This window comes from Cygnus olor, chromosome 14 (genome assembly GCF_009769625.2).
Source record: "Cygnus olor isolate bCygOlo1 chromosome 14, bCygOlo1.pri.v2, whole genome shotgun sequence".
Lineage (NCBI taxonomy): Eukaryota > Metazoa > Chordata > Aves > Anseriformes > Anatidae > Cygnus > Cygnus olor.
The window spans coordinates 1,915,669-1,941,897 of NC_049182.1; the positions used below are offsets into that span (position 1 = coordinate 1,915,669).

Here is a 26,229-nt window from a genome sequence, read left to right on the forward strand (position 1 = left end):
TTCCAAACAGGACCAAACAAAGGAGGCATTGTTTGAAAAGTCCACTTTGGTGAAGTAGCTTCGTGTTGCCCGGTTTCTGTGACTTTGATTTATGTGCTGCTCGCTGTGAAATGTTTTCGCATGTGTTTGCTCGTGCCATAGGAGGGTTTGTCTGAGGCTGCCGTGCCCGGGGAATTTGGTCTTGGCTGGGGTGGGAACTGCGGCATTTAACCACGGGCTCTGGGGCAGCCCCGTGATTTAGCGACCTGAGCACAGCAACCACGCGTTATGAGCCCAAAATACAATAAGTTTTGTTCGCCTTGACAGAAACAGACCTACAGAAGAAGAGCCGAGACGCAGCTGGGACCAGCCGGGCTTTTACCCATCCTCTTTGTCCCATGCAAGCGGGTGCCTCCACCGTGCACGCAGGCTGCGAACGCTCACTTTTGTCTGTGCAAGGGCTGATGAATCATGCCTCATTCCTGCATGATATCACCGGGCTGTGAGGAGGCTGGCCCGAGGTTTCCTCGCTCGCTTCCCGGCTGAGCCCCGACATTCGCCTCGCAAGGGGCTGGAGGCACAGCTCGGGTCCCCCCTCTCCTGCTCGGGGGCCGGGAGCAGCGTGCGGCCCCGCGGGGCTGAGCCAGGCTGTGCTGCCCTCGCTCCCTCGGCAGAGGACAAAGAAAAATTCTCTTCTGTCAAAGAAACTAAGTTTGCTGTAAAGCGAGAGCAACGCCAACAGGGAAAAGGCAAAGAGCAGAGACAAACGGAGCTGCCGTTCCCTGAAGTGCAGTTTTCTGCCGGCTACGGCCAGGGATTTATTTCCGTGGTGGTTTCTAAAATGCAGTCTGCCATGGGTGGCAGGCACAGCCTGCTGGGGTTTAAAAGCAATTTGTTGGCATGGGAAATAGCTGATCAGAACACAGAGCCCCCCGCTATTAAAGTATTCGTTTCGGAAATCTGCTGAAAAAGCTGCTGACTTCAGGACAGTTTCTCTTCAAGGCCTCTCGAATGCTCAGCCGAGGCTGTCCCTCACGTAACGTAAGGCTGATGGAAAAGGTAACCCAAGTAGAATACAATGGGAATTAGCCAAATCAGTTTAAACTTGTGGGTGTGTTTATTCCAAATTAAATTCCGTTCCAAAATGCATTAAATTGAGCTGAAGTAGAGCCAGTTTTAGTCTGAATAAAAGTATCTGCAGTCGAATTCCTCCTGCTGGAAAGTGTCCATGTGTAGACCAGCCCTCGGATCGGAGAACTGCATCAGGAATTCATTTTGTACCCCTCTATCACCGGTGTTTTTTCAAGGTTTTTGGGAATGAGACCATTAGCTGAAGAGCCCCACTTTCCCCAGGCACCTCGTTTCCTCCAGTTGCTCCCACACCTTTCCACATGTGCTTCCTCTGAGCAAAGTCAACACAGCTCTGCAGCCTGAAATGGGCCCAGTCGTTTCAGGGAACAAAAGCGGACTCAGCGATTTCCATTTCTTTGTTTCTCCGAACGTGATAACTTTTAAGCTATATTTTAAGTCACTTCCAGAAATGAGTTCTACTTCTGGAACAGAAATGACAGAATCACCAGAAAATGATACGGATCTCGCTGCGGGAACAAGCTGAAACATTAAGCTGATAATACAGTATCTCCAACATGTTCGTTCTTCTGCCCAGTGCTGAAACTCTATAGCAAGCTCTAACAAAGACCATGCATTACTCAAAAGAAAGGTCAAATGTTTTCATGAATTCAATCTCATCACTCCATTTGCTGTTTTTTTTTTTTTTTTTTTCCTCCCAATATTTCGCTGTCCATATGTTTCCAGTGTTTTTCCACCCTGAAGCCTTATCGCCTCCCTGTTTCTTTTTAGAGTATTTCATTCGGGCTCTCCTTTGCCACTGGGGTCACTGTCTGCTTCCTGCCTTTGTTATCACAGACTGACTGGGTAAACTGTGCATCTCCAGCGCTGCGTTCCCTGTTGAACCAGCACTCAGCTTTTCCATTTGCCACCCCCCCGACATCTCATAGAGGTCCCGGGAGGACCAGTAACAACCCCCCAAAAATGTTTTTGAATATCTGCCCACATGGGAGTGATTTCAGGTGTCGTTACAGCCTGATGGTTCTTCTCCAGGTCAGGAGGCTCTCCTGCTCTGCAGATCACCTTCTTCTGGACTGGGGCTGCTTCTCCTCAGAGCAGTTGCAGGAGGCTGGAAGTCAGCCACGAGCCCTCTCTAGCAGGAGGCTGGGGCTGGTGGAAGCAGAAGTAAGGATCTCTGACATTTTCACAGTAATTTAAAGGTTGATCAGTGGGTTATGAACATTTTCTTCAATGTTTTCCTTCTTATTAGGGTAGATGATAGTCATTCATAAATCACTTGGTAGGCATAATTTGCTTATCAGTCAGCCATAAGTTATTACTGACCTTTTAGCACTGGCCCCAGGTCTTCCAAAAAGATTTTATTTTCATGCTGTGAAAAAAATACCCAATATTTAATGCAAATTCAGTAAATTACTGCATTTGTCAGAGAGATCTGCAAAAGGCTTGCTAAGTTCAAGCTTCTTAATTTTTCAGAGTTTAAGGTAGAATTCAGCCTCTTGATTGATCTTTTTTTGATGTGGGGGCCTATAAAGCTCTACGTTGGTCACCAGAGCAGGGGCATCCCTCTGGGCTGCATACAGCTCAGCTTGGCAAGTTTCTTGACATTTCTGCTTTATTCCTGTAGGCACAGCTTGGGTTTCCAAGTGGCTTCGTGGCTCTCGCGTGGCACTTCTAACTCCCCTAACCCAGCACCGTTGCCTTGCAGAACCACCCAAATAATTGTGGGGTCCCCAGCATGAACACTGACACCTGGAGTATCTGTGGTTACGTTTTCTGCCTCTCCATTTCTAGCTGGAGTATGTTTCACTGCACGATTAACTATTCAGCAAGACTGCATGACCTGGAACTGGGAATGTGCTAGGAATTACACTTTTCACTCATCCGTCCGTCGTGCCCAATTTCCCCGTTAGAAGGGACGCCTCTGGAAATGCCAGCGCAGCACCGTGGTGGCGCGGCAGTGATGGAAGGTCTGAGAAGTGACAAGCTGATTATTTGGTGCTAATGCAAATTATTAAACTGCAACGAGTTCAGTAAGGGTTCACTTGGCAGGTCCATCCCTTGCATGGAAAGCTAGCGATAAAAACATTAACCCAACCCGTGCTCAGTGCTCGCCTCTCCTCACGCTCACACGGTCAGGTCCCAGAGGAATCCATGCGATGCCCATTTCCCTCCCGCAGTCTGTCCCCACTGCCTGACCCTCCGGTGTCCCCCGAGCCACCCAGGTGCCACAGCTGCAAGCCACGGGGGACCCGGAGCAGTGCAGCCAAGTGCCAGAGTGGACTGATGCTGCTGAACCCTCCCAACCCTCCCCGTGGTGCCTCCGTGACCAACCGAGAGGGTAAGAAATAAAGGAGATGGTGCAAAGCTGGTGAGTGCAAAGGGGCTGAGTCGGGAGCCTCCTCCCCGGCAGCCACACACGTTACTTGTAGCTGCACCTCTGCAGACATCCTCCATTGTATGCTGGGAGGTGCAGCTCCCCATCTTGCTCGTTTAAGTAGCGAACTCCTATGTGATGAAAAGTTCATTTTAATGTGACATTCATCACGTTCTGAAATACTTCTCGCAGCTTATTTGCCCAGAGGTTCCAGATGAATGACTTCTCTGAAAGAGCTCCTATTACACTGACGCCTGATGTAGCATGTGTAACATTCCAAGCTCCGCTTAATTTTATCACCTGAGAGTTAGAATACTTCTGTCATTAAGGTAAGGAAAATATTTTTATAGCTCCCTTTGTTTCAGCTCATGGTGGTTACCCTAGGCGTGAGATCTTTCTCTTTCAGTGTGGCAGCTGTTGGAAATATTTTAAAATAATGTCCATACATGTTTCACGGGATGCACTTTTTAGTCCTTAAAATTATCTATATTTCATTTTTAAATGAAGGTGGGAATCTAACAGAGTTCCCTAGCTGTGCAGGGAATGATTAATAATGTCCCTTTAGACCATTTCCAAGCAGTTTAACACAGACACTGGGCATTTAAAGCAGCATTGAGCAGCACACTGGATGCTCGCCTGTGGGCTGGCCCTCCCAGCAGTTGCACTCCTATTTAAAAACAGGTCTTGTGCTGGAAATTCAGTTGTTGGGAGTTTTCATTTGTACGTTCCGACACTGGCTGTTCCTCTCATTATTTGTGATTGGAAACAGGCCCTGGAAATGATGCTGATTACATGAATTCAAAATTCTTGTGGGAGTGAAGACTCCAAGCACAGTTTCATGGCATGTGTGCAGCTGTGGTTTAATTTGCCCTCCCAGTAGTCAGTGTTTCTCAGAGTATAACCTTTCATGCATTAATCAGTCGTGCTTGACAGTTTCATCTTAATTTCCATTTCCCCTGACTAAATTAGCACTTTCTGGTGCCTTTCTAACCTTATGGGACCTTCTCCATATTCATGTACAACAAACTCTTAAGGGGTTTGGTTTATTTCTTTACTTAATAGTTAAAAAAATCCAAGCAATGTAAAAAACAACAACCTGTGAAAACATTTAATTTTGAAACTCATTATTTGGATTAAGTTGAGGCAAATCTCAACCCTATGGCAGATTTGACTGCTGGTTTGAAAAGGATTACTTAATTTATAGGCTTTGCAGAATCTCTCAGATCTGAGCTATTATTTTGGCTTTTGAAAGTTTCTTGGCTAGTGCCCAAGTGTTGGAAGCTGTCATTCTGAATTCCGTTTAATTCATTTGTTTGTCTAAATCATTTATAAAAAGTTTATCTCATGGATCTAGGCATCCCACAGAGAAAAAAAAATGAGCTGTGATATAAATCATTAGGGTAATGAAAGAAATCTAGGCGGTCCAGTACAGTCCTTGTTCTGTAACCAGCTGCAGGTGCAAAGGACTGCTGCCTCCGAAGTCTCCGTAGCTTTGTAGGTTTTTACAGAGAAAACTGTGTGAGGAGGTGTGCTGTGTGCGGTTGCTGCAGCATCCCAAGGCTCTGTAGCTTTGTAGGTTTCTACAGAGAAAACTGCGTGAGCAGTTGTGCTGTGTGTGGTTGCTGATGCCTCCGAAGGCTCTCAGACTCTGCAGCACAAGCAGATTCGTGGCAGGGCCCAGGAGATCCTTTTTTCTTTTCAAAATGTGTTCAGGAGGTAAGAATGAAGGAAGGCTGGCAGATGCAAAACGCGGTTTGCTCTGCTGTCGTGACAAATGGCGGTGAGATAACATCTACGTGCCGTTCTAGTCCTTGCTCATCGGGCCGCCAGCCACTTCCCAGAGCTTCGTGTGGCTGGGATGAATCCCTGCCTCTGAACCAGTGCAGACTAAACACGAGATAAGGCCGGCAGATGGGTTTCCCGGCAGGGAGCACCGGGAGGCAGCGACACGGCGATGGCCAGCCGTTGTCGGAGCACAGCAGCAGCCTGTCCTCGAGAAAGGGCAGCCCCAAGGAAGGCCGGGAGGAAGACAAGGCAGCTTTTCAGGGCTGATGGGAAGCTCACAGAATGCTCCCTTGTACTTCTCAAAAGCAAAGCATAGTCTTTTTGAATTAAAACTTCAGTGTTTCCCATTGGTTTTGCTGTTAAATGATTTGGCTCTGTGTTTTCCCCAGTTCTCGGTCCTGCTCCAAAGCACACGGATGAAGGATTTGCATGGACCTCATGCTGGCCCCAAACCTGCAGAGCTGCTTCAGGAGGAGCCAGGCCAGCACAAGGGGGATGCTCGCTCCTGCTCTTCTCATCCTGCAGGCCCAGATGCCGGGAGCAGGGCTGTTTGCTCTGGGGGTGCACGGCCTCTCCCGACAGCTTCAGCGGCTGAAGCAAGGCCAGGACCGACCCCGGCTCCCCTGCCGGCACTGCGTGCCCCGTGACTGATGAGCAGCAGTTGGGAAAACAACGAGAAACGCTGGCATAACACTGCAAGGAGAAGATGAGATTAGAAGCGATCTGCTTCTTCTGTAAGGCTAATTGTTCCCATTATGGGATTAAACTGATTGATTCCCTGTCAGAAGCAGCGCCGGGAAGAACAAAGTGAAAACCCCACGTGTAATGTGAGCCCGTGCACCGTGCACACTCTGAACTTCTCTGTTTTCTTCTTGTGAAATCATGACAGACGTCAGCTGTTGGGGTGTTCTGCAAACAAACTTGATACGTCTTTATTATCATTATTTCATGTGGTAGAAAGCAAGCAATCGCAGCTATTCAGCAGATAGGTTCATGCCTTTCTTCAGGATTTCAGCGTTTATCATCCCAGCTCTGGGGTCCATTGATGGAGATGCTTCCTTTTTTGGGTGTTGTGCCGCTACAGAATGCAGACAACTGGAGAAAATTAAGCTGAATGTTCCCAATTTATGCAGGTCAAGGGAAGTTTGCCTTTTATCGTTCAGAGATAAGTTCAGCAAACTCACTGTTTTTGAAAGGCTGAGTTCCGCAGATGCCGTTATTAAGCCTCAGGAATCACAGAGGTTTCTGTAGGTGGATTTCACAGAACCTTTCCAATCCATTCCAGAGTATTCCACAGCCTTATCCTGACAGGGACAGAGGGGAAAAGCAAGCTAAAAACTGGGGCGATGAGCCACGCGATCGCCTGTCCCCGGGCAGCCTGCCAGGATTAACGCAGCCCAGTTCATCAGCTGCTGAGGGTGTGGGAACAGGACACGTGCTGTCCCTTTCTGTACCATCGCAGAGGCTTTTCCCCTCCCCTCAGGCTCTTCATCGCTTGTAGGACTTTTACAGAAGTTATCTACAGACGCACAAGCATCCTCAGGCCTCAGGTGAACACCACTCACACAGTCACAGCATCACTTTTCTGTTGCCTTGTGTGAACCGAAGCAAACATCCCCTGGGATTGTATGGAAAAAGCAGGGCATATTTGGTGTGGTTTATGCTGGTTATGAGAGGCGTGCTTAACAAGTCAAACTCTCCCTGTTTCCTCAGTTCATTGGATTGCTGGAGGTGGATTTCCAAAGTATCTTTTGAAAAATATTTTGCTTGAATTTTGAGGTGAAACGCTATGAGGTGCTCAGGCTGGACTGAAGAATAAACATCCATCATTCGCTAGGATTAAATGAAGAAACTCCGTAACAGCAACACCGACAGCAAACGAAGAAGCTCCCCAGAACCGTGCACACGTGCACTCGCAGCATGGTCCTGTCCAGCAGCAGCGATCACCTCTGCGGGGAACGATGACCAGAAGCCACGGGCTGAGCTGATCTAGCAGGGGATACAGGAGAAACAGCTGAGGAAATGGCGGTGTGATCCAAAATTCAAGATGTACCTAGGAAAATTCCTAATGACTTCGACAGGCATTAGCTCAACCCTCATTTTTTGGTTACTGTAAAAAAATGAATGGACTAAGCCTTCCTGTCCCTACCAGAGCCTGCAGGCCAAAGTGAAGATGCTTTGGTATCCAAACCCCACCATTCATGGGAGTGAGTCTCCTGGCACCAAGTCAGACCAAAAGTCATCAAATAACATGCGAATAGAATCTGCAAGATTGCCATAACAATTTGAGATCGGTCTTTTGAATTACTGTGTTTTGTATAGTATTTTTCTCTTAATGTCCCCTATTTCGGTGTTTGTGCACCCAGATTACAAAACATGTAACAGCACAAGTCCAGAAACCCTGAATACAGGCCCTAACTTTGCTGAGTGGGCAAAAAATAGAATTGCCAATATTTGTATTCGAGCACATAAGCATGAATTCATAAATGCCTGCTGGAATGTAACATATCAACCTCCTTAAACAGCCGCATCCTGTTTCTTTTGTTCCCTTTTCTGCTTTTGCAGTGACTGTTGCTACAACACTATCCGTCACTGCTCCTTTCATCTGTCAGGCCCCACAGCCGCCCGCCTACGGTGCCGTAGCTGCTCCCTCGGGTCTGGGCTGTCTGCACTTCCCCTGTTTGCAGTGTCAGGGTGTTGGTGCCCATCCTTTCCAGCTGCAGCTGTGTGGGTGAAGAGGTTATCCCCTTCGGTTCCTCAGCACCCTTCCCGTACCTGCTTGGCTGGTTGCATGAATAGGTTTCAGTTAAGCAAGATTAGTTTTAACAGGTTTAGTTGTAGGGCATTTTTATCCGGGGCTGAAATCAGGGTTAGGATGGGCATGGTCTGGTCTGAGACAGAATGTGGTGGCTCAGTCAGAGGGCAACGTACCTCGACATGCCTGCTCAGAGAAGTTCAGACACATCTTTTTCCGTTCCCTTCCTCTGGTATCATTAAGTTCTGGTCACATAAATAGGTAGCTAATAGGCTACAGGCTCCTAGCACTGAAGACGCTCCTATGATCTCTTCAGAGCATTGCATTAGGTTCCCTGGCAGAGCACACCCCTCGAAGGAACTCGTTCTGCACAAATGGTAACTTAATTTTCTCTTTCCCCTCATTCCACGCATGCAGTTAGTAAGACTTGGAAAAGCCGAGCCTGAAAAAAATGTTTAAAGTATGCTGAAGGATTTGTCATTACTCAGAGAAATGGGTCTGCCATTTAGCAGAGCACGAGGAAGTGGAGAGCATGCAGTGTTCTCAGGAACTGCAGCTGCCAGGCCAAAGCTCTGCCTTCGCTTGCATCTGGGCAACTCATTTAGGCTAAGAGGGCTGCGTAGCGTGATCGGGAGTAGACGTGCCCTCAGAGTTTAAATAAAATAAGGGATATTTAAGAACCTGCAAGGCCATTAGGATACTGTACAAAATCGTGTCTAGCAGGACTGAAGTCTCAGATCGATATGCAGTGGCGTCAGTAGGTAGGCTCCCAGCAGTGACGGGGAGGATGTCGTTTCGAGGAGTTTATCCCAGGAGTTTAGTGGGCATTAGGATAACCATCAATTCCACTCAATGACAAGTTAGATCATGCTCTTTCTTTTTTAACACATGCAGCTCCTCATGTCCCTCAGCCTTGCTCTGCCTTTCTTAGGGAAGGACCTGGCTGTGGAGCAAAGACGTCGCATTCTGAAGAAGTAACAAACACTCTTACAAGTGAAGGAGGGCCAGCATTATGTAATAATGTTTTAAGTATTTGTCTGCTTCAAGCAGAGTATTACGTTATGGTAATTAAGCTATATCCAAACTTTAATTTAGTATCAGGAATATAAACCCCATCTGCCTCTCTGAGGCACTTTAGGGCCTTTTACAAGCATTATCTCCAAATTTGTCCTCACCGGCACAACAGTAATGCATTTAACAGATGAGTAAGGCTGTGGCACCCAATGGTTAAACAACCAGTTGCAAAACAAACAGGCAGCTCCTGCTGGAGTCCTACCCGGCCTTCTGATCTGCTCTCCTGTGGTTTAAGCCAAAGATGGATGGGTCAGGAAACCCACGCGGGACTGAAAGCCCTCGGCTGCCCCGTTGTTTGCTCCGAGGTCTACTCGGATAAAGCACCGGTTAGCAGGAGAAGGCAACGGCTTCGCCAAAATGAAGCTATTTCATCTTTTAAAGACATCACACAAAATTGCATTTGGTTGCCAAAGAATATGGAATTTTTATGGCTGTTTAGGAATGCAAGGTGAGGTGTTACAAGATCAAACAAATCCTAGCAGTTCTGGGGGCTCATAAAACGGGAAGGAAGGATGAATTGTTCGGACCTTTTAATCCTGACATACCTCTTTGAAGATTTAATATGGTGCGGGTTTTTTGGACGGCTTTAAATCTTAATGTTGCTCTAAAGCCTGTAATTTTTTTCTCAGCACCACGGATGTCAGTCCATGGTTGGTTCTGCTAAGTGCTCTGTCCCTGTGCAGCCATGGCATCGCCCCGGCCTTCCTGCTTTCGGGAAGGACTCGTCAGGCCCAGGTTGTTCCATGCTCTTTAGTTCACCCCAAGAAACTCTTGCTGCTCCACTCAATATCTCAGTCTCAGCACTACATTTAAAACAATCAGGGCTGCAGCCGAGGGAGAGCGAATACAAATACTTGGCACTGGTCGATATTTGCTTTTCTGTTTTCATGGACGCAGAGTCAATTGTGCCGTTTCAGAAGGTCTCAGGAGAACCATGAATAGTTTAAACATGTGTTCAAGGAAGCTTTTTGGTTTATGGATCCCCAGGTATTTTTCTGAATTGTGCTTTTGTAGAATTTCTGAAATAGGTGTACTATTGTTCTTTTAAGAGACTGAAAAAAAATTCTGGAAAGGAGTATTTTAAACTATGCTTTGCAAAGAAAGTGGAGTGCTGGGTTCATGCTAGGGGCAGTCCGGGGGGGTCCCACACATCCCCCCAGCCCAGCCCCGCCACCAGCATCCCCCCAGGTCAGCACGGCCCAACTCTCCACGCCTCACAGGCACGTGTCCCATGGACCCAGAGGACAGCCTAAACTTTGGGGGGAAAGAGAGCTTCATCAGGCTTCTTGGATAGCATTGCTGAGATGGCTTTGATTTACAACAAAGTGAAGAGGCTGCTTTGGGGGTTGGATTTTCCTCGTGTTGCTTTGGTCATATACAGAAACGTGTGTGGGTTATTGGTCTGGGGGTTTGGGTGGGTTTGGGGAGAGGTTTTGTAGACGGCTTTGGGATGTTTCCAGTGGCTCTTGGGCTGAAGGTGGAGAAGCAGCAAAGTGAAGAACCGGGAGTGCTGTGGGGTGGGTGCTGCTTTTGCCCTGGCTCCACTCCCCCCCTGCAGATGCTCACTGTGAAGGCCTGATTAGAGAAAGGTTTTACGTTCACGGCAACTGTGTGCTGGCTAACTCATCCTAGGAGGGTGCTGCAGGTGTGGCTGTGGGATCACGGGCTGTGGCTGTTGTATTTGTCTGTGATCGCTTTCAGAAATTTACTCATGAGCTTCTGCTGGCTAACACACACCGACAAAACAGCTTGAAGGATGGCAGCACATGCGAGGCTGGGCTGGGCCTCTGAAGGCCACCAGAGCCTGGCTCCAGCTCCAAGCAGAGCCAGCTTGCTGGTTACATCCCATTTCCCAGTCAGATCAGACATGAAGAGCGGAAGGAGCGATGGGCAGTGCTCCTGAAGTGCCCCAGGAGCCTCCCGATGGTTCATCACCCGAGGCTGGGGCGGAGCTGGTGCGGAGTCCAGCAGCAGGGGCTGCTCCATATCTCGCAGCCACGAGCATCGGCGGCGGTGACTCACTTGGAAATGTTTGCTGGCAGCCTGTCCTCAGCCAGCACACGGCCTTCGTCCCACCTTCACACGGAGACCCCACTGTGCCATGTCCCTGCTGTGGGGCCCGGGTGGGACCCAGCTTATGGCCACGGATCCCGGGGGAAAAAATCCCCATGTGTTTCTTCTGATCCTGGAAGGGGGCTGACGAAGGAAACGGTGCGAGCCCCTTGGCTGAACTTGGCAAAAAAAAATGTGGACAATGCTGTCAGGAAAATATTCTTCACTGGGTGAGTGAGGCAGCTTATTAGGGCTTGTCTCCGTTTCTGTGATGGTGAAGACAGGATCTGTGAGTAAGAGGCCGCCACGGCCAGTGTCCAACAGAATATTTACAGCATGCTTAGGGAAGCATACTTTGTCTCTCTTTTTGGACAACTAGTTGAGGTATTTTTAGACGCGGACAGGGCTTTCTGCTCTCGAATGATGTAAGGTTCCTGTTAGCTCACCACATTGGGTCATCCACTGTAAAAAGCTAAAAAGAGACAGAATTACGCGCTCTGTTGGGTCCGAGCACCAGCTCGGCGGGGCAGGGAGAGGCTTTCTGCTGCTGACTCGCACCCGAGGCGCAGGGCAGGCAGGATGCAGAAGCCTAAACAAACCGCAAACCCCGACGTGGGATTGAGCTGAACTCCTGCTAATTTATCTCCATTTATGGAGCTATTTCATGTCAGACAGAATGCTGTGCTACTTCACGGCTGCTTCATTTGAGACAAAATATGTGATGACCTAAACAAATCCTGAAACCCACAAATTACACCCAGGTGGCAAGTTTATTGTTTGATTTTTTTAAAAGCCTTTTTTATATAATTCTCCTAGTGGGCGGCTAATAAGCAAGGCTGGATCCTTGGCTGGTGTCAGTCTGTGCGGTGTCCAAGTCTAATAATCTCCGCTGCTTTATGCCAGCTAACACTTTGCCTCATATATTTTCATGTTCTTATACTGAGAAAACTCATAACTTTGGTTACAGTGCTGATATTTGCAGAAAAAAGAGGGCTTGACAGAGCTGGAGTGGTTGTTTTAAGTGGTAAAGAAATACTGTAATTGTGTATGGCTGTGCGTTGCGTAACTCTGCTATAAAGGGCTTGCAGGAGTCTTTTTTTTTACGTCTCCTGTTTTTTCCTCTCATAGGCAGACAAATCACCGTCACCTAGATCTCTCTATGTGAGAAACTGGAGTAATTTCCTTTGAACATTCATCTGTGGCTTGTTAGTTTATAAAGAAATCTGGTTCTGTTCCATCGCCCTTCCCAGCCGCTTCCTCCCAGTTCCTGCAGTGCGTGTCACCAGCAAGGTGACAGCCTCCAGCTGTGGCACCCCCTGGGGGAGCACAGCCCTGACCCATGCCTCAGGTGCTCAGCCCTCAGGCATCCCAAATCCATCCCGCGTGGGACATTTGCAGCTCTGGATGTAGATACCAACCGTCCCGAAGCGGTGGGTGAGGGCAGACGTGAGCTGCGGGTGACAGGTCATGCCCGGATGCCCCAAATTAGTGTTGGGGTATAGAAAATGCCGTGTGGTGCCCCAGACTTGGTGGCACCAGTGCAGGACCCGCATCCAGGGCACTGCTGTACGCTTGCATTGGGGCTGTTGGGGAGTGGTGTGGGCATGGAGGCAAGAGCCCCAGGGTGATGTACGCCTGCTGAGTGCACCAAGGGGCCCTAAGCACACCACGTATTGGCTCGGGCCCAGGCTGTGTCAGCCTTTCCTTCAGCATGGCTTTTTGGATCCAGCCAGGAAAGGGAATGGATTGCTTGCGATGTTTCCCAGGTATTTGCTTCGTAGTCACCGAAGACGAAATCTAGTCGGTTCCTAATGAAACGGGGATGTTTCTAAGCAAAATGCAGTTCTTGCCTTCATCTGCTTTCCACAGCCCGGCATTATGTGACATATAAAACCACCCCATTTGTTTTTCATTGCCTGTAAGTAAATTCCCCTACGAGACCACCACGGAGCAGATATAGTTGAGGAAGCCAGCCCTGCTGCCAGCCCCGTCCCCTGGCCCTGGCTGGGCATGCAGCTCCCTCGCCACGGGTGACGCTGGGCGCATTTGTGCACACTGTGACTTCAGCATGGGGCACAGCACCCAGCAGCACCGTAGTGTGACACTCTTGTGCCACAGAACGGTCCTAGTCCTAGTTTCATGGGCATTTTTCATCCAGATACACTCAGTGCTCCGTCCTGAAGTATGGCTGGAGCAGTAAATGTGTTATCCTTATGGAGTCAGGGCAAAGGCATGTGCTTGTTGGGAAAGGTGCTCCGTCTCTTCCATACCAAAGCACACCTCAGTCATAAAACACGGTAGTAGTGAGTGAAATCACGTGGCGGATGTCAGTCAGATACCATGGTTGTAGCCCTTCAGTGTAAGGAGAAGCTTTTGTGGCAGTCCCTGCTGTTTCTGCAGCATCATCCACCTGAGGGCCCATCAGCGGGGCTGCTTGTGTGCTGCGCCGGGGCTTCCTCTCCTTTGGTGTCTGGAAGTCACGTTAGGAGCACCTGCTTCTCTTCACGGGCAATAACTTGTGCATAGTCCTATATTTCTTTTGCATTTAATGAAGTAATTACTCCCCGAAGGACTCGGTACAAAATTCCTGTGCTGTTAAAGATGTGCCAACGTTCTCTTCACAAATCTTCGGTTCCCACCAAAGTTAGTGGAAAGACGTCTTTTGACTTGCTGTGGCTGGGTTGGGGCCCTCAATTGAGTTCACTTCAGGATAACCTGGAGGAAACCTGTTGTCTTCTCAATGTGGAAGAAATCATATATTCCACTCACTGTGATTTTGCCAAGGAAAAAGATATAGCTTTAGGTTTTCTGCTTTTGTGCTCTAGGACCAGGTGTTCGCAGAGAGCTTTGCTGAGACCAGTGCATGTAGGCTGATTTCCACCTTTGGTGTGATAATGGTATTAATAACAGTGTTACCAGAACAAATAATTTGATCCCATTAACAAAATATGTTCCCACCACTCTTAGTGTATCTGGGGCTCTTTAGATGAACTCAGCTGATCTTGTGTAATTTGAGTTGGACTACTGAGTACACAGTTGGGATTGAGTTCAGGGCAGCAGTAATGCCCTACAGAACCTGGGTTTCTAATTACTTCAGATAAATGTTTCATTAGAGCGAATGGATCTTCTGCTTGGATGTGTCAGCTCCTCCTAACACAGTGCCCAGCGGAGCAGAACATAACACTGCTGAAATCCAACGCAGATCTGCAATTAGCGCCGTGGATGATCTCTCATGAATGCGAGATTCTTCTGGATGCTCTCTCTGCAACCAGTTTATAAACCAGCTAATTTATAAATCAGCTTGCTAGTAAGCAAAGGTGAGGTCTTTGGATTAGGGGCACTTAAGGGACTCTGCCTTCCCCGTGCTGAGCACCAGTGGGGTGCACACATAAAGCCACCAGCCCAGCCCCGGTGCCTCCGACCCCACCACGATCTGGGGGAAAGTCTCTGGCTTCCTCCAGGGAACACCTGGGGATCCCCAGGCAGGGGCAGTGTCTCGGGTAGTTGCTTCTGCTCAGGGCATAAAAACCTCCCTGAAACAGCCCCTTTGTTTCGGAGCCTGCCCCCCAGAATAAAGCCCAGCATTCTGCGTTGTTAGCTCACTTGGACACTCCACAGAGGCACTGTGTTTCACAGAAGTTTCTAAAGAAATTACGGTTCATTTTATTTTATTTTTAAAATAGGCTCTGAGGTTCATAAAGATTTGTTCTTTATTTACTCCTTGAGCCCAACCTGCAATTTCTTACCCTTTTTCTGTGTGACCATAGCCAACAAGGCCATTACAAACCTTGGCCTGCAGCTTTCTGTGAGTCAGTGTCTGGTTTTACAGCAGAGCGCAGGCTGAAGTTACCGGTGGGGCTGTTTACATCGAATCAAGTTAATTAATTGCCGAAGATACGCTTTGGGTTTACATCACTTCATTGTTATTGGGCTGTGCTCATCCTGGCTAAATACGCTTCATTTTCACCTGCTGCCCTCTCCTTCCCTTCCAGCTGTCCGGGCCCGGGAGCCCACATTGCTGTGCCCCAGCGTGAAATTCCAGCATCTGAGCCAGAAAACCCAAATTCCTGTCTCGGCATGGCCTTCACGGGGGCTGCAGCTGGGAGCTGAGAGCATCTCCAAGAGGCTGGAGGCAGCAGCACCAGCGCACAGAGCAGTTTCCCACTGCCCTTCACCACATCCCGAAGCTGCTGCTGGGGTCAGACTCCTGTGGCTGCTGGTGCTGGTGTCTGCAGAGCGCCTCTGCGAATGATGCTTTGCCAGCTCCTATCAGCTGAGTTCCTGGCCCCACGTGCTGATTGCCTCATTGCTAATTGTTTATTTTGGGAAATCAGCGGAGGTGCCTAAATGGGGATTTTTACTTGCAAAACCAGCACTGGGTTTCTGAGCGTTTCCGTTTTGCTTGGGTGCTGAGAGCAGGGAGCTGAGCTGGGGCAGGTCACGGCTCTCTGCCCTGCTCCTCCCCGCCTCGTTTTCCAAATGCTTCTCATTAATAAAGTCAGGAGGAATTACGAAGGCAGAATTGCTCCCCCTCTGTGCGGAACACTGTGCAAAATTTGGAGCCCAGGAGCTGTATTTCTGGTCTCGAGGTGGACCTCTCAGCAGATGTGAGGAGGGGCTAGAAGCTCTTCTGATAATTTAGCATGATAATGGTGTTAGCAGGGGCCACATTGCAAACTTGGTTGTGAATGAAACTAATTGCCCTGCCAGAGCATTGCCACGAATGCTTTAAACCCAATGAAAACGGATTGGCCTGGAATGAAACCAGTCATTGTATTAAAATGACCATAACATCTTGTGCGCATTTATTGCCAAGTATGCTGGCTTTTGGTTTATTTGACAAAATATGGCCTCAGCTGCTCTCTGCAGTTTGGCACCGTGTCAGGACACTATGGAAAACAGGGATTTCTATCCCACAGGTTTTTGGAAAGGAGGTGAAAAAAGGAAAAGAAAGGTAACATAGGGTGATTTTTACAGTAACGTTGTAATTACGCAAGCAAGGAATTTGATGGATTTTGTGTGGGTTTTATTTCCTGACTATGAGGGGATTTTTTCTGGGGGAGGGTGTTCCTACAGCCTCTCCACCATTCCTCCCTTTGCCCTTTGAATTACCCCAGCCGTGGACAGCAGATGTCCGTGCATGCATTTGGAGGAGGGAGGTGTAAAGGAAAAGTGACTCATCCAGTGCGTAACCCCCAGGAAAAAAGTGTGCTGGATGGAAAGAGGTGTTTGCAGCAGCTTACCCTCAGCCACTTGCTGCCTTCTTACAGGGCTGACTTGGGATTTAGCACTGTGCCAGCCAGCTGCCTTCGGATGGGCTTTAAAGACTGCGGCATCAGGAGTACTGGCACGCTGGGGGTGCTTTATCTGGCCCTGGGCGTCTGCGTGGAGGTCACCCAGGACAGCCCGTCCCCAGCTGCAGCGAGGAACTGGAAGCTCCCACAGCCTGCAGCCCTTATCAAAGGGCAACGCAGCAGGCGCTGCCCTGGCCTCTGCCAAAGATCAGCACGGCAGAGGGCAGCCAGCCTCCTTGTCAGAGCTGCAGCGGGTGCGAAGCCAGGAGAGGCTGAGAGCTGGTTAGAGGGAAGGATTAGATGCTGCTGAAATGGAGAAACATCTGAAATAAGCAAGGTCCAGCTCGGTGGGGACACGAACAAGGCAGGTAGGGCACCCTGAGCCCATCGGGACGCACGGCAGGGCCGAGCTTCTCGGGGCCGGGCGGAGGCACCCTGCCGGGGCTGGGGCTGTTCCCTCCAGGGCAGCATTTACTTCATGAAATAAATGACCTTTGGCACCATTTCCCTGAAAAATTTCACTTATTTAGCATGCTGTGCAAGATCTCACGGTTTCTGTGGCTTGTCGCTGAAGTTCTGTATCCTAATTTCCTCCCTTGTGCTTTTGGCTTTAAAAACTTCCGTCCCTATTTAAGGAGCAAAAGCGGCCTTTAGAGGTGCCGGTGTGTAGATCGGTTTTCCTGTGACCGCTGGTGGGGATGTGTCACGCATAACCCACCCCCCACCTCCCCCAGCAGCAGGAGCAGCTTGAACCAAGCCCCGCTGGCACTGCACAGCGAGGTGGGTGTTTGGAGACCCGCGGGTGCTGCTGATGAACCGACTGAGACCAGAGCTGTGACAGCAGGGCCGGCCACCACCACTCATCCCCACTTCACACCCCCTAGCCCCACTGATTTCGGTGCTCACCGCCGAGGTGCTCTGATGCCTGGTGGGCAGGCTGGGCAGCCTTTTGGTACCAACACGAGGAGCATCACAGGCTCTGCCTGGCTGCCTCAGCTCGGTGTCAGGCCATTCCCACCACCACGTCAGGTTTCCCCAAAGCTGAGTTGCTAATTTGCTGCTCCGATTGCTCCAGCGCTCCCAGCAGCGCTGCCTGCCCACGTGCTTGGAGCCCCTCGGTGGCCACGTGGCTCCGTTCCCGGGCAGAGGGGAAATTGCATGATCGTATGGAAAATACCAATAATGGTGTTGAGTTTTGTTGCCGTGGGAACGGGAGCTCGAACCAGAAATACGGCACATCAAACGGCGGAAGGCTGCGTGTTGCGTAGGATGCCGAGAGTCCCAGCCTTGAACAGTGACATAGCAAAAGGATGAGACACGAATGGCCACGGGCTGCTCTCAGGGTTCGTCTTCCACTTCTTCTGACCTTTAACTATAAATTGTCCCTCTTATGGCCATCTCATCATAAAATCTGACATTGTATGTGATTTTTCTTATAAATGGGACAATGTATTCCCTCCTTCCTCTCTTCGTGTGACTTCATCGAGAAATGAAAGGCTCTATTCACCTTCAGCCCACATAAATATCTGCTGTTAACATGCAACTGCACGAGCCCTTCTGTAGCCTGCAGCCAGATGTTGGATGTAACTCTTTTACTCTTTCAGTCTTACCCTTAGGCCGCTTTTATCCACCAGCGAGACTCCAAGAGGAGCCGAGCACTTCTGTGGTTAGCGAGCACATCTGCAGCTCTCCCAGCGCCAGCCCACGGGGGCGCAGGATGGACGAACTGCCCCCGACGTGTCCTGCAGGCAGCACGGCCCTGCTGAGCCCCGGTGCAGGTGCCAACGAAGCAGGGCTGGTTCCCATGCTGCTGCAGAGCACAGCTCAGCATCGCACACCTCTCCCAGCCCCGCTTGCTCTGTCCCCAAAGTTCTTCCCAGCGGCATCTGCTGGGATCCACGCCGTGCAATGTACAGCTGGAGTGGTGTAATTACAACCAAACTGAGGACTTTGGCGTCGCGTTAAGGTCACGGCATGGCGTCAGCTCCCAGCATTTCTCTGCTGAGACTTTTCCACCTGCACACACAAAAGGCAGGTGAGTGCAAGGCACTGATGCTCCGATCTGGTCGCTGCTCCGGTTGCAGGAGTCAGGGCAGAGAAAATACCCGGTGAGAAGGGGGCTCCCGACGGGCCCCGTGCTGAACGCCCAGGAATTGCTGCTTCTTCAGAGCCGCTGGGGATTTGGTCCTGTGTTGGCTTAGGACACGCACATCTGTGAGGCATCACCCAGACGCACAGCCAACCATCACATCGATGGAGGGGGAGGAACAGAGAGCTGGAGCTAACGCCGACGAAGGCTTTTCACGAGGCAGGGTGGGGCGGTGACACCACGGAGCCCCGGGCTCTGCGAGGGAGTCCCACGGCGGTGGCACGGAGCGAGGCCTGGCCTCCTGACTCATCCTCACCCTCACGGCCATGGCTGGGCCACCGGGACCCCCCCGGGGCAGCCCTCACCAGCGAGCATCCCAGCTCCTGGCCACCTTCCACAGCCGCTTCAGAAATGCTTTTAAAAGTCTTTTAGGGAGGGTGTGTTAAACACGCTGAGCTGCAGGAGAAAGCGAGCCAGCTGACAGGGGTGTCTGCGCGGGGCTGGCTGCATTCCTGCTGTGTTTTTAACACGTGGGTTGCCTCGCTGCTCATTCCGGGGAGGTGTTACATTTCTCTTTTACTTTCTCTCTTTCAGGGAGGGTTTCAGCCCAGCTCCCCTGCCCCTGCCAAGGCTGCATGTTACGCCTGCATGCATGTGCCGTGCAGAAGGCCGTGGGGAGCAGGGTTCCATCTCCCTCTGCATCTCTGCAGCCAGAGCCACCCAAAACCAAGGTCAGGCGGCTCCGTGGTGGCTCCGGGACCTCTGGCGGTGACGGCTCCATCCATGTCCCCAGGCAGCTGCTGTGCAGGGCTGGGGCCAGCTGTGGTCGCAGGGCGAGGAGCTGGCGCTCAGCTCGTGGTCCAAGTGGGTGGGATGCAGGGCAGGAACTGGGTGAACTTTGGCGTCACTTCACTTCGCCTTCCTTGGGGAAGTGTCTCTAAGATGATGCAAAGAAACAGTCTCCGTGTGTCTCAACAGCTTTTCCAGCCAGTAGAGCTGTGGCGCAGCTCCTGGCTGGCCCTGGAGAAGACAGCCCGGGTGCAGCTGATGTGGGCTTGCTGCTCACCCGATTTTCCACCCAGGAAGTGACAGTGCCAATTGAAGTAAATTAATTTAGAATCAGCCTCTTTCAGGCCACACACTTTCCATAGGTCACTGGGGGGAGAGGGCAGCTGGGGAGCTCGTTTCCCCCCGCTCCTCTGTTTGCTGGCCTCAGCAGTGACGTGGTGACAAAGGCTCCATTTAGCACACGGAGCGGTGGCAGCGCACGGACCCAGGCCTTGCTTTGCTTTGCCAGGGATTCAGAGGCCAACACAAAGCATCTGTCTTGCAGAGCCAGCGTCTGGGCTCCTGCACGGGCAGCCTGGCAGAAGCAAAGGGAGCACAGTTCCCTCCCAGCTGAATCACACTGACACGGAGTAGTTCTGCCAAGACCAGGAGAGAAACCTGGAATTACCCATCGCAGGATAACTGGGAACATTGGTCCCACCAGCTTCGTGTTTCACTATCGAGCTGCTGAGGCATTTGCTGCTCTGCATTTGGGTATGGTTAATGCTTCCAAGGATGAGGCCAGGATCCTCAGGTTTTGAAAAATATACTTCCATTCTTTTGCTTTAAGAGAAACAGAGCACACATCCTCAATATAGAAATCCCCATTGTTTTCCAGTTGGGTCATAATGGAGCCATTGGAACCATTAAGTCTGCTCTCTGAATTTTGTGCCAGAGTTCCTTTGCTCATACCCAAACTATGTACAGTAGAAGTTGGCACCACGTAAAAAATTGAATGCGATGCGTAGTGAAATATATTGCTTGCATGTGTAGCCACAGCATGTTGGCAAAATGCGAATTTCTATTTGAGTTTGGATATTAACCAGCTCTGCTTCCTTGGCTAGCGGACACTTTTCCCTGCAGCGATGATAACCATGATAACCATCCCACCACAGCCACACTGACCCAACACAACCACCAGAGGGGCAAACGGGTTTGTTCTGAGCACCTCTGGCCAGAAAAATGTTGGTAATTCCAACGCTCAGTGGAAGTTTTCAGGTGGGAGCGGATGCATGGAAACGCAGGGCTGGAAAAGGCACCAGCCTCTCACTGAGCTCCGGAGGGTGAAAGGTGGGGGAGAGCGGGGATCCGGTTGATCCTGCACTTTTCGGGAACCACCTCCCGGAGCAGACGGCTGGCAGAAGCCCGGGGCTCCCCGTGCCCGTGCCCGCGCCTCGCCTGCTCCCTCCTGGCCGCTCCGGAGATCGCAGCCCGGGAGGCACCGGAGCATCCCCGGCCCGGCTGCCGCTGCCCTTCGGGGCCCTTTCCCTGCTCCCCCCCCAGCAAAGCAGCGGCTCTCAGCCTGCTGCCGGCTGCAGCATCCCCCCTGTCCCCCCCCCCCGGGAGCCCGCGGGCTGCAGGGGGCTCGGGGGAAAAGCACCCGGGGGGTCCGGGGGGAAAAGGGAGGTGAGTGGGAGCAGGGCGGCTCCCAGGGCGTGCAGCGTCCTGCAGCAGCAGGGATGTGGTTTTTGGTAACCCCGGCTGTGGTGAGAGCCGAGGGGTCCCCAGCAGAGCACGAAGCTGGGTGCCCGTGGCCGCGGGGGTGAAGACAAGTGCCAGCTTTCACCGCCGTGCAGCTCGGTGAGGCACGGCTCACGGGGAGCTCATTAAGCATGGGGAACCACGTTTAGGTCTGCGCCATGAAAAGAAAAGTGTTTTACCCCCATGGCCAGAAGCCAGGGCCCAGGGGGGAACGGCTCTAACACCTTGCTTTGCAGGAGGGAACGCAGCTGGAGCCCTCGGCGAGCACCTTTCCTGGGGTGCTGCAGAGACCGGGGCTGCAGTGTGGGGCCAGCACAGCGCTGGGCTCGTGTGGGAAATCACAGCGCTGCCCCGAGCTGGGCACCGCGAAACAAGCCGCTAATACTGCCACAGGTAGGAGGGAAAGCTGCTTCGCCCCGCCAAGGAGCTCCAAGGGAACTTTCCAACGGCCCAAGAGCTTCCTCTAATTTCCTGCAGTAAAACTGATCCCTAAAGGAGACGTGGGAAATGCAAATCCCTGCACGCAAGGCCCTGCCTGGAGCTGGGCTCTGTCCACCTGGCGCTGTTCGTACTGAGGTGTAAAACCGCAGCTGCTGAGCTCTGCCACAAGCTGCATCCTTCGAGAGAACCTAGCACAAGTGGCAGTTTTGCCCAGGGTGATTCACTTCATATTTAGCTTCTCAAAATCGTTACCAGGAAAGCACGTTAGGCCACGACGTCAGGGTGTGAGCCACAGCTAATTAAAATTAGCTTTGACTCCTAGGGCTGGAAACTTTGCTGATTAAAGGAAAGCCATTGTCCTGAAATTGGTGGGGTTTTGCTCATTGCACAAGCTGAACATTTGTCCATAGGCCAAAATTATTTTCCCAGTGATCTCTCCTCTGTCACATCCATAGATGCAATATAAACCAGATTCAGCAGACTAGAAAGGTGATTGAAGACTATTTTAATGATATTTTAATGTGTTTCTTAAATTAAATAAGACAAAATGTATTTTCCTTCAATTTCTTTCAATTTTCCATCCAGCTCTAGAGGAAGCAAAAGAGCCAAGGGACGTTTTCAATTTTTACAGCAGACATCATTATTTAGCCTCTTTGGTTGTAATAGTACACATTGTCAAACATATCCATTTTCTGCATGAACCATGAAACTCTGAATCTCCATTAGCCATAATGCCTCAGTTCACTAATTGCTAAATAGAGCTGAAGTAAAGACATATATAACAAAGAGCAGACTGGGAAATATAAACACACAGTTATACCACCATAATTATATCAGGAATAATAATAGGAATAAAAATTCCCGTAAAGAAGCCTTGAATCTGCTGCAATGTTAATTTTATCTCTTCCTTACAGATACAGGATGACACTTCTTGCAGTTGCAGCTGAAGTCCTTTGCCTGCCTACTTTTTTCTCCCTTTTTTGTTGGGGATTTTATCACATAAAGGAAGAACACACCCCATCCTGATTTAAGCTCTTCGGTTTACTCAGATGTGCTTAGAAAAAGAGAAGCTGAATGGCACTTCCACCGCACACACTGCTTGCTGTGCAACCTGTCATTATGGGGAGGACTCAGTCCCAAGGCTCCCCTGGGTCCCAGAGCAGCGAGCCGGCTGTGTCCCACCGCAGGCAGAGGGGAAGACGTGGGCTCTCAGAGAACACTAACAAGTGCACGGTGTGAATTTACAGAGGGACCTGGGGCGTGGATACAGGCAGAAGATGTGCTGTCCCCTTCCAGCAGCTGAAGTGAGAGGAATTCACTGCCTCGCTTCATACCCCTGCGCCAGTGCCCATGCTCAGGCATTCGCTGTTTACTTACACGGAGCACACAGTGCACTCACTGTGCTGCTTCTGCTGCCTGGGAAGGAATAAAGATCTACTGTTCAAGTCAGCCAAATATTTTTAAAATCCGGTGACGTGCCAGGAAGGATTTCTGGGACTCCTGAAGTTAACAACGGCACCGCTGCATTTTGCCGTGCAGATGTTGCTGCTCCGAGGCGGGTCAGGACGGACACTGCCAGGGTCACATTGCAGCAAAGGGACCTCAGAAGGACCCTTGGCTGGTCCCTGGGGAGGAGAATCAACATAGCACCTTGCCTGGGAGCTGCTCCCTGCGGTACAGAGCTGCAGGGACCCTTCCCTCCTTCAGGAAATCCCTTCTGGAGAAACTTGTCTCAGTCCCACGTACAAACCCCAGGCAGACAGAAGGAGTTCAGCACCAGAGATGATAACCACATAATGCACGGTGACTGCCAACTATCCTCTGTCTGGAGAGAAAGTTTCATGCTGGTCTGACTGTAGCCTGGTTTGACATGTTTTTTGAAGGCCTGGCTTTTCATCCACTAATTAGTAGCCTCAATAAAATGCAGGTTGAGATTTTTATTTTTTTATGGCCTTTTAATGTCTTTTACCCACATTTCTTAAGTACATCTTTCCCTAAACCTAAAAGGAATAATGTGACCGACTGGCCTGTCCTATTTCTGGATTTGATTTATGCTGGAGTCTGCGAAAGGATGACTCACAGAGCCTGTTTTACATTGGCCGCATGGCCTCGTACAAAATCTGTGTTAAAATCCCGGGCATGCAGGGAGGAAGGTCTGCGCAGCCCAGGACAATCTGCCTTCTCTTCCATGCTCTCTCCCGGTGTCAAAATGTGCTTCTCCTCCACAAGCCTTGAAGTTAAACGTGTTGCAAGGGTAAATCCCTCACAGGTTGCTTTTTGGGGTGGTCCAGCTGTGCTACTTCAAGGCTTTTGTTCCTTTCATCTGTTAGGGGTGACATTTGCTGCTGTGCAGTGAACACAAAGGTCAGGCAGGCGAAGCTCTGCAGCTGTGTGCCCGGGTGCATCCCCGCATCTCACAGCCCAGGGTGCAGGGACGGGCGGGAGGAAGGTGTCCTGCCCCGGCTGGGCTGATGCTGAGCACTGCTGCCGTTCTCAGCATCTCCCCTCGCGCCCAGACAGCTTGCAGGATTTTTCCCTCGGTTCAAACAGGGAGCGCTGGGTGATTCATCCTTCCTGCTAGCCAAGTTTACAAAAGAGCTCACTCATTTCAGGAGGAGGGGGCCAAACTTTGATTAAAAAGCATAAAACATGGATATGATTTAGAAAATGTTTCACCCTGGACGATGCCTCCCGTGCATGTAAATGGTGAGGGCTGCAGCTGCCCGGTGCTTTTGCAGAGCTGCTGGCCTCCTTCAACAGAGAAGTCGGAGCAGAATCCTGGGAGCACCACCCAGAACAGCTGCCTCACTCCCCACAGACCTCACCAATGTTTAGTGAGGGTGAAAATTTGCATCCCTCCGTCCCCTAGTTCTTTTGGGGGACAACTTAGAAAATGCAATTAATATATGACGGTGTCATTTCAAATAACTTAAGGAGGATAGAAAATGTGTCTTTCCCTTCCCTGTATCAGACACTTCCAAATCTGTGCGGGTGCACTTAGTTTTAAATAAGCCAGTCAGGCAATTGCTGGTTATTTCTATGTTTGTAGAAGTTTAAATGACCTTGTAAACGTGCAGCTGGGCACGGTTCAGAGTGCTGCCAGACCAGCCCCAGCTGTACCATAATTATGTTAAACAGGAACATGAGCCACAGGATTCTTCCCCGGGCTTGTCTTCCCTCCTCTCCTTGCAAACCCAGCTCAAGCTCCCCAGCGCTGGCACAGGGACAGCTGGAGCTCCTGCTCAGCACGACAGACCTTTTCCATCTGAGCGGCGAGTGTTTATCTCACATTAATTCTCATCTGGCTTATCTGCAGCAGAACTTAACAAATACATCCCATCCTTCCATTTCTCTTGGTTGCACTTTGGTGTCCTCAAGGGGTGCGAGCTTGAATAACACCGCATGCTGCCTGCCGCCTGCCCGGGTGCTCAGCAGTGTCAGAGCTCAGCACCTCGCAGGACTGAGCCTGCAAAGCAGTGTGAGGGCGAGGGGCCTTTTCACCATTCCAGGAGGACCCTGGCACAGGTTTGGCTGCTCAGGAAACGTTCAGAGCAGGAGTTTGCTTGCAGCCAAGGTCTCTGAGTTCTGCCAGAAGACAAAACCTGGCAGAGTTGATACCTCACTGTTTTCGTCCACGCACCTTTCCCCGGTGATGGACTACGTTTCTCTAATGCTCAGGGGTTTTGATTCGGGATGGCTTCCTGACAAACGCTCCAGGTCAGAGCAGGCTCTGTGATTTTTGCTACCAGCTGGTACCAGCCAGGGCTGAGCCTGCAGGCACAGCCAGAGCAGGAGATGCATTTGAGCACTGTACCCCCACTCTCCCTCACTTCAGAACCCCCCTGCTTCTGCCCATCATTGACATGGAGTTAGCATTTCCTTTGGTGCCCCAAATCGTCAGCTTGTAAGATCCGTCTATGCACACTAAAGTGAGACTAACAAGCAGATGGCACTCCTGCAGGCACCACTTCCTAGCGTAGCATGACCTGTTAGCTCTGGTAGTTGCAAAGACACTGGTCACACTTTTGTCTGAGCCTTTGAACAACATATAGATGATGTTGGCATGCCTTTGTTTTGGGCTTCCATTCTTGCTTCTCTAGGATCTGGTGTGATTGTTTTTCATTCATTGAAAAAAAAAAAAAAAAAAAAAGGAAGTCAATAGGCAAACTGCTAAATTTAGAATTTATTTGTGTACAAGGTCTTTTTACACATGTACTTTTAAAACTCAGTTTCAGAAATCTGAGCTCCACTGAGGTCAGAGGAGTTTCGTTATCCCTGCCTCCTCCATTCTGACTCAGTGCATTGTTTTATGGGAAATACTATACTGTACTATGTAAGTACTCTTAGATAGTTTTAATATTTCCTCTGCTAAGGTCTCAGACAAAAGTCTTGTAATATGAGAGGCAAGGGGGGCATCCAAAAATACTTGTGTGTGCATCTGGCAGCCAAGCTCTCTGCAAAGTGATTTGATTCCACTCTTAGGGAAAGTAGTGGTTTGAAACTCCAGCAGGATGCTTGCTTCTCCTGGTTTTAAACCAGATCTCAATGCCGCAACTATTTAGGTGCTAGCTGGGACTGTGCTGAGGTGAGATCAGCCTGGAATGGTAGAATCAGATGATGAAAAAACACCTCCAGCCATTCCCCGCTGCTCTCCTTGGACCTTGGCTCAGCGGGCAGTGCCTCCTCCTCCTCTCGGACCAGAAATCTCTCCCCCCTCTCCAGGGGCAGAAGCAAAGGAGCTGTTTTTAACCTGACACATGCTCCTGCT

At 50.3% G+C, this 26,229-nt stretch overlaps 1 long non-coding RNA gene across 2 annotated transcripts; it reads left to right on the forward strand.

The window, feature by feature from the left end:
• The first annotated feature begins 155 nt into the window (after positions 1-155).
• LOC121078001 lies at positions 156-23,426 on the forward strand. Of its 2 annotated transcripts, none has more exons than XR_005824411.1 (3): positions 156-2,232; positions 2,693-3,771; positions 22,376-23,426. It is a non-coding gene; the product is annotated as an uncharacterized LOC121078001 (long non-coding RNA). The 2 variants fall into 2 exon arrangements; XR_005824412.1 differs by lacking the exon at positions 22,376-23,426 and adding an exon at positions 5,617-7,499.
• Positions 23,427-26,229: the final 2,803 nt, after the last annotated feature.